Source organism: Oncorhynchus clarkii, chromosome 12 (genome assembly GCF_045791955.1).
Source record: "Oncorhynchus clarkii lewisi isolate Uvic-CL-2024 chromosome 12, UVic_Ocla_1.0, whole genome shotgun sequence".
Lineage (NCBI taxonomy): Eukaryota > Metazoa > Chordata > Actinopteri > Salmoniformes > Salmonidae > Oncorhynchus > Oncorhynchus clarkii.
In genome coordinates this window covers 96,321,785-96,330,381 of record NC_092158.1, presented here as the reverse complement: position 1 = coordinate 96,330,381, position 8,597 = coordinate 96,321,785, and positions in this window count along the sequence as shown.

Genomic DNA, 8,597 nt, shown 5'->3' with positions numbered 1-8,597 from the left:
GATCTGAGGGGGAAATCATTGATCCATTCAGAAAGGTTTTTTGCAACAAGTAAGAGATTTTATATTATGTAAAGTAGACTAGGTTATAATGTATAGTAGTGGGTTGTTAGTGATATATAGATGTTATATTATGTAAAGTAGACTAGGTTATAATATATAGTAGTGGTTTGTTAGTGATATGTAGATGTTATATTATGTAAAGTAGACTAGGTTATAATGTATAGTAGTGGGTTGTTAGTGATATGTAGATGTTATATTATGTAAAGTAGACTAGGTTATAATGTATAGTAGTGGGTTGTTAGTGATATGTTATATTATGTAAAGTAGACTAGGTTATAATGTATAGTAGTGGGTTGTTAGTGATATATAGATGTTATATTATGTAAAGTAGACTAGGTTATAATGTATAGTAGTGGGTTGTTAGTGATATGTTATATTATGTAAAGTAGACTAGGTTATAATGTAAAGTAGTGGGTTGTTAGTGATATGTAGATGTTATATTATGTAAAGTAGTATAGGTTATAATGTATAGTAGTGGGTTGTTAGTGATATGTAGATGTTATATTAAGTAAAGTAGACTAGGTTTATAATAGTTTGTAGGTAGCCTAGACCTAACCTAATAATAGTTTGTAGGTAGCCTAGACCTAACCGTATAATAGTTTGTAGGTAGTCTAGACCTAACCTTATAATAGTTTGTAGGTAGCCTAGAACTAACCTTATAATAGTTTGTAGGTAGCCTAGACCTAACCTTATAATAGTTTGTAGGTAGCCTAGACCTAACCTTATAATAGTTTGTAGGTAGCCTAGACATAACCTTATAATAGTTTGTAGGTAACCTAGACCTAACCTTATAATAGTTTGTAGGTAGCCTAGACCTAACCTATAATAGTTTGTAGGTAGCCTAGACCTAACCTTATAATAGTTTGTAGGTAGCCTAGACCTAATCTTATAATAGTTTGTAGGTAGTCTAGACCTACAGTACGAGAGTCTGTCCATCTTTCCTACATTCCAACACATTTATTTAATGTTACAGAGAAATATGTGCCACAGTTTCATCAGCCATTTTGTAACTGCGTAGGCTACAAACATACGTCTAATTTCATATGAGGAAATCACATAACTTACAGTCACTGGTGCAGCCGCCTGTTTTCTTGCATATGAAGTAGCTTTCATAGACAACTCATTCAACCAGCCTAAACAACAGTAAATAAAAGATGTCAAATGGTCAAAAGTGAATCCTGATAGAGTCATATACATTAGAGAGAGGTATATATATCCTGATAGAGCCATATACATTAGAGAGGTATATATATCCTGATAGAGTCATATACATTAGAGAGAGGTATATATATCCTGATAGAGTCATATACATTAGAGAGAGGTATATATATCCTGATAGAGCCATATACATTAGAGAGATGTATATATATCCTGATATAGCCATATACATTAGAGAGTGGTATATTATATATAAGTATTTGATACATCAGAAAAGCAGAACTTAATATTTGGTACAGAAACCTTTGTTTGAAATTACAGAGATCATACGTTTCCTGTAGTTCTTGACCAGGTTTTGCACACACTGCAGCAAGGATTTTGGCCCACTCCTCCATACAGACCTTCTCCAGATCCTTCAGGTTTCGGGGCTGTCGCTGGGCAATACGGACTTTCAGCTCCCTCCTAAGATTTTCTATTGGGTTCAGGTCTGGAGACTGGCTAGGCCACTCCAGGACCTTGAGATGCTTCTTACGGAGCCACTCCTTAGTTGCCCTGGATGTGTGTTTTGGGTTATTGTCATGCTGGAAGACCCAGCCACGACCCATCTTCAATGCTCTTACTGAGGGAAGGAGGTTGTTGGCCAAGGTCTCCCGATACATGTCCCCATCCATCCTCCCCTCAACACAGTGCAGTCGTCCTGTCCCCTTTGCAGAAAAGCATCCCCAAAGAATGATGTTTCCACCTCCATGCTTCACGGTTGGGATGGTGTTCTTCGGGGTTGTACTCATCCTTCTTCTTCCTCCAAACACGGCGAGTGGAGTTTAGTCCAAAACGCTCTATTTTTGTCTCATCAGACCACATGACCTTCTCCCATTCCTCCTCTGGATCATCCAGATGGTCATTGGCAAACTTCAGACGGGCCTGGACATGCGCTGGCTTGAGCAGTGGGACCTTGCGTGTGCTGCAGGATTTTAATCCATGACGGCGAAGTGTATTACTAATGGTTTTCTTTGAGACTGTGGACCCAGCTCTCTTCAGGTCATTGACCAGGTCCTGCCGTGAAGTTCTGGGCTGACCTTTCACCTTCCTCATGATCATTGATGCCCCACGAAGTGAGATCTTGCATAGAGCCCCAGACCGAGGGTGATTGACCGTCATCTTGAACTTCTTCCATTTTCTAATAATTGCACCAACAGTTGTTGCCTTCTCACCAAGCTGCTTGCCTATTGTCCTGTAGCCCATCCCAGCCCTGATGTCCTTACACAGCTCTCTGGTCTTGGCCATTGTGGAGAGGTTGGAGTCTGTTTGATTGAGTATGTGGACAGGTGTCTTTTATACAGGTAACGAGTTCAAACAGGTGCAGTTAATACAGGTAATGAGTGGAGAACAGGAGGGGATCTTAAAGAAAAACGAACAGGTCTGTGAGAGCCGGAATTAATTACTTAAAAATCATACAATGTGATTTTCTGGATTTTTGTTTTAGATTCCGTCTCTCACAGTTGAAGTGTACCTATGATAAAAATGACAGACCTCTTCATGTTTTGTAAGTAGGAAAACCTGCAAAATTGGCAGTGTATCAAATACTTGTTCTCCCCACTGTATATCCTGATAGAGCCATATACATTAGAGAGAGGTATATTGCTCCAGATGTTGGATCTTAATTTGAGCCAGTTTGCTACAGCAGGAGAATAATCATGCTGAAACAGGACATGTGCAGTATTAAGTAGATTACCATCTGGCACATGAAGACTAAAGGACCATGGCCACCTGGTCCATAAAGACTAAAGCACTATGCTGTGGCCCTAAACAACTGGCCACCTGGCCCATAGAGACTAAAATACTATGCTGTGGCCCTCACCAACTGGCCACCTGGCCCATAGAGACTAAAGGACTATGCTGTGGCCCTCACCAACTGGCCCCCTGGCCCATAGAGACTAAAGGACTATGCTGTGGCCTTCACCAACAGGCCATCTGGGACATAGAGACTAAAGGACCATGCTGTGGCCCTCACCAACTGGCCATCTGGTCCATAGGGACTAATGGACTATGCTGTGGCCCTCACCAACTGGCCATCTGGCCCATAGAGATATGAGGACAATGTTGTGGCCCTCACTACCCGGCCACCTGGCCCATAGATACTAAAGGACTATGCTGTGGCCCTCACCAACTGACCATCTGGCCCATAGAGACTAAAGGACTATGCTGTGGCCCTCACCAACTGGCCACCTGGTCCATAGAGACTACATGACTATGATGTGGCCCTCACCAACTGGACATCTGGCCCATAGAGACTAAAGAACTATGCTGTGGCCCTCACCAACTGGAAACCTGGCCCATAGAGCCTAAAGGACTATGCTGTGGCCCTCACCAACTGGCCACCTGGCCCATAGAGACAAAAGGACTGTGCTCTGGCCCTCACCAACTGGCCATCTGGCCCATAGAGACTAAAGGACTATGCTGTGGCCCTCACCAACTGGCCACCTGGCCCATAGAGACAAAAGGACTATGCTGTGGCCCTCACCAACTGGCACCTGGCCCATAGAGACTAAAGGACTATGCTGTGGCCCTCACCAACTGGCCATCTGGCCCATAGAGACGAAAGGACTATGCTGTGGCCCTCACCAACTGGCCACCTGGCCCATAGAGACTAAAGGACTATGTTGTGGCCTTCACCAACTGGCCATCTGGCACATAGAGACTAAAGGACTATGCTGTGGCCCTCACCAACTGGCCACCTGGTCCATAGAGACTAAAGGACTATGTTGTGGCCCTAACCAACTGGACATCTGGCCCATAGAGACTAAAAGACTATGCTGTGGCCCTCACCAACTGGCCATCTGGCCCATAGAGACGTGAGGACTATGTTGTAGCCCTCACTACCCGGCCACCTGGTCCATAGAGACTAAAGGACTATGTTGTGGCCCTCAACCAACTGACCATCTGGCCCATAGAGACTAAAGGACTATGCTGTGGCCCTCACCAATTGGCCACCTTGTCCATAGAGACTACATGACTATGATGTGGCCCTCACCAACTGGACATCTGGCCCATAGAGACTAAAGAACTATGCTGTGGCCCTCACCAACTGGCCACCTGGCCCATAGAGCCTAAAGGACTATGCTGTGGCCCTCACCAACTGGCCATCTGGTCCATAGAGACTAAAGGACTATGTTGTGGCCCTAACCAACTGGACATCTGGCCCATAGAGACTAAAAGACTATGCTGTGGCCCTCACCAACTGGCCATCTGGCCCATAGAGACGTGAGGACTATGTTGTAGCCCTCACTACCCGGCCACCTGGTCCATAGAGACTAAAGGACTATGTTGTGGCCCTCAACCAACTGACCATCTGGCCCATAGAGACTAAAGGACTATGCTGTGGCCCTCACCAATTGGCCACCTTGTCCATAGAGACTACATGACTATGATGTGGCCCTCACCAACTGGACATCTGGCCCATAGAGACTAAAGAACTATGCTGTGGCCCTCACCAACTGGCCACCTGGCCCATAGAGTCTAAAGGACTATGCTGTGGCCCTCACCAACTGGCCACCTGGCCCATAGAGACTAAAGGACTATGCTGTGGCCCTTACCAACTGGCCACCTGGCCCATAGAGACTAAATGACTATGCTGTGGCCCTCACCAACTGACCATCTGGCCCATAGAGACTAAAGGACTATGCTGTGGCCCTCACCAACTGACCATCTGGCCCATAGAGACTAAAGGACTATGCTGTGGCCCTCACCAACTGGCCACCTTGTCCATAGATACTACATGACTATGATGTGGCCCTCACCAACTGGACATCTGGCCCATAGAGATTAAAGAACTATGCTGTGGCCCTCACCAACTGGACACCTGGCCCATAGAGACTAAATGACTATGCTGTGGCCCTCACCAACTGGCCACCTGTCCCATAGAGACTAAAGGACTATGCTGTGGCCCTCACCAACTGGCCATCTGGCCCATAGAGACTAAAGGACTATGCTGTGGCCCTCACCAACTGGCCACCTGGTCCATAGAGACTCAAGGACTATGCTGTGGCCCTCACCAACTGACCAACTGGCCCATAGAGACTAAAGGACTATGCTGTGGCCCTCACCAACTGACCAACTGGCCCATAGAGACTAAAGGACTATGCTGTGGCCCTCACCAACTGGCCACCTAGCCCATAGAGACTAAAGGACTATACACTCTATGCTGTGGCCCTCACCAACTGGCCATCTGGCCCATAGAGACTAAAGGACTATGCTGTGGCCCTCACCAACTGGCCACCTGGCCCATAGAGACTAAAGGACTATGCTGTGGCCCTCACCAACTGGCCACCTGGCCCATAGAGACTAAATAACTATGCTGTGGCCCTCACCAACTGGCCATCTGGCCCATAGAGTCTAAAGGACTATGCTGTGGCCCTCACCAACTGGCCACCTGGCCCATAGAGACTAAAGGACTATGCTGTGGCCCTCACCAACTGGCCACCTGGCCCATAGAGACTAAATAACTATGCTGTGGCCCTCACCAACTGGCCATCTGGCCCATAGAGTCTAAAGGACTATGCTGTGGCCCTCACCAACTGGCCACCTGGCCCATAGAGACTAAAGGACTATGCTGTGGCCCTCACCAACTGGCCACCTGGCCCATAGAGACTAAATAACTATGCTGTGGCCCTCACCAACTGGCCATCTGGCCCATAGAGACAAAAGGACTATGCTGTGGCCCTCACCAACTGGCCACCTGGCCCATAGAGACTAAAGGACTATGCTGTGGCCCTCACCAACTGGCCACCTGGCCCATAGAGACTAAATAACTATGCTGTGGCCCTCACCAACTGGCCATCTGGCCCATAGAGTCTAAAGGACTATGCTGTGGCCCTCACCAACTGGCCACCTGGCCCATAGAGACTAAAGGACTATGCTGTGGCCCTCACCAACTGGCCATCTGGCCCATAGAGTCTAAAGGACTATACACTCTACGCTGCAAACCACATCAAGCCATCTCTGAACTGTACACAAAATAACTGAACTATACTGCATTAGCTCTCTGTTCATCTCTCTTAGATATATTTATACTGATACTGTAAATGTGGACTGTATATCAACTGTATAGCCACTGTACTGTATATCAACTGTATATCTTAAATATATGTATACTGTACTGTATATCAACTGTATAGCCACTGTACTGTATATGTGTATATCCACTGTTTATTCTCTTATAGCTCTATGCTCACTACCTAGTTGTGTATATCCACTGTTCATTCTCTTATAGCTCTATGCTCACTACCTAGTTGTGTATATCCACTGTTCATTCTCTTATAGCTCTATGCTCACTACTTAGTTGTGTATATCCACTGTTCATTCTCTTATAGCTCTATGCTCACTACTTAGTTGTGTATATCCACTGTTCATTCTCTTATAGCTCTATGCTCACTACCTAGTTGTGTATATCCACTGTTCATTCTCTTATAGCTCTATGCTCACTACTTAGTTGTGTATATCCACTGTTCATTCTCTTATAGCTCTATGCTCCCTCTACCTAGTTGTGTATATCCACTGTTCATTCTCTTATAGCTCTATGCTCACTACTTAGTTGTGTATATCCACTGTTCATTCTCTTATATCTCTATGCTCACTATCTAGTTGTGTATATCCACTGTTCATTCTCTTATAGCTCTATGCTCCCTCTACCTAGTTGTGTATATCCACTGTACTGTATATGTGTATATCCACTGTTCATTCTCTCATAGCTCTATGCTCACTACCTAGTTGTGTATTGTGTTGTAGGGAAACTTAGTGTAAACTCTTCTGTCTGTATTCTGTCTCTAAATGCTGTCTATCACTAGCAGCACCATATCACCAAGGAAAATTGTGTACAGAGGTAAGATCTTAATTTGTCACCCCACACTGCAGAATAACTGCAATGCAAGAAATGTAAAACTTGTAATGTATCTCTGAACTATCACTAGCAGCACCATATCAACTTGTAGTGTATCTCTGAACTATCACTAGCAGCACCATATCAACTTGTAGTGTATCTCTGAACTATCACTAGCAGCACCATATCAACTTGTAATGTATCTCTGAAATATCACTAGCAGCACCATATCAACTTGTAGTGTATTTGAGATTTAAAAAGGCTTCTGAAGTTTGTAATTTCCATTTAGAAATTTCAGACTTGAGTTTCCCTAACAAAAAATGTATCAAACCCTACAAAAATGTCCTTTAATTATAATTCACATAAGAATTCACATTTCCTTTTGCTGCAGGAATATTTTCCTGCTGTAGTAAACTGGCTCAAATTGAGATCCTACATCTGTATAATGCAAATGTACTTGGTGAATAAAGGTGATTGTGATTCTACAAAGGTTGAGTCTCTAGATTCCCTTGCTGCTCTGGAGAAATAATGACATGGTTGTCATGGTGATTTAAACTGGGACTGGTAATCTCCCAACTCTAAGACAGGGACTGGTTATCTCCCAACTCTGAGACAGGGACTGGTTATCTCCCAACTCTGACCCCAGAAGACAACTCTAAATCAACACTTATTGATATTATGCAAAAACACTTTCCATCATATTATTGTGTCTCTATGTTCAATGGATGTTGGGCAGCCTGTGGTATTAATATTGTAGTGTTAACCCAGTATCAGTATAAACAGCCTGTGGTATTAATATTGTAATGTTAACCCAGTATCAGTATAAACAGCCTGTGGTATTAATATTGTAATGTTAACCCAGTATCAGTATAAACAGCCTGTGGTATTAATATTGTAATGTTAACCCAGTATCAGTATAAACAGCCTGTGGTATTAATATTGTAGTGTTAACCCAGTATCAGTATAAACAGCCTGTGGTATTAATATTGTAGTGTTAACCCAGTATCAGTATAAACAGCCTGTGGTATTAATATTGTAGAGTTAACCCAGTATCAGTATAAACAGCCTGTGGTATTAATATTGTAGTGTTAACCCAGTATCAGTATCAATAGGGTTAACCCAGTATCAGTATCAATAGGGTTAACCCAGTATCAGTATCAATAGGGTTAACCCAGTATCAGTATCAATAGGGTTAACCCAGTATCAGTATAAATAGTGTTAACCCAGTATCAGTATAAATAGTGTTAACCTAGTATCAGTATCAATAGTGTTAACCCAGTATCAGTATCAATAGGGTAAACTCAGTATCAGTTTAAATAGTGTTAACCCAGTATCAGTATCAATAGGGTTAACCCAGTATCAGTATAAACAGTGTTAACCCAGTATCATTATAAATAGTGTTAACCCAGTATCAGTATCAATAGTGTTAACCCAGTATCAGTATAAATAGGGTTAACCCAGTATCAGTATGAATAGTGTTAACCCAGTATCAGTATAAACAGGG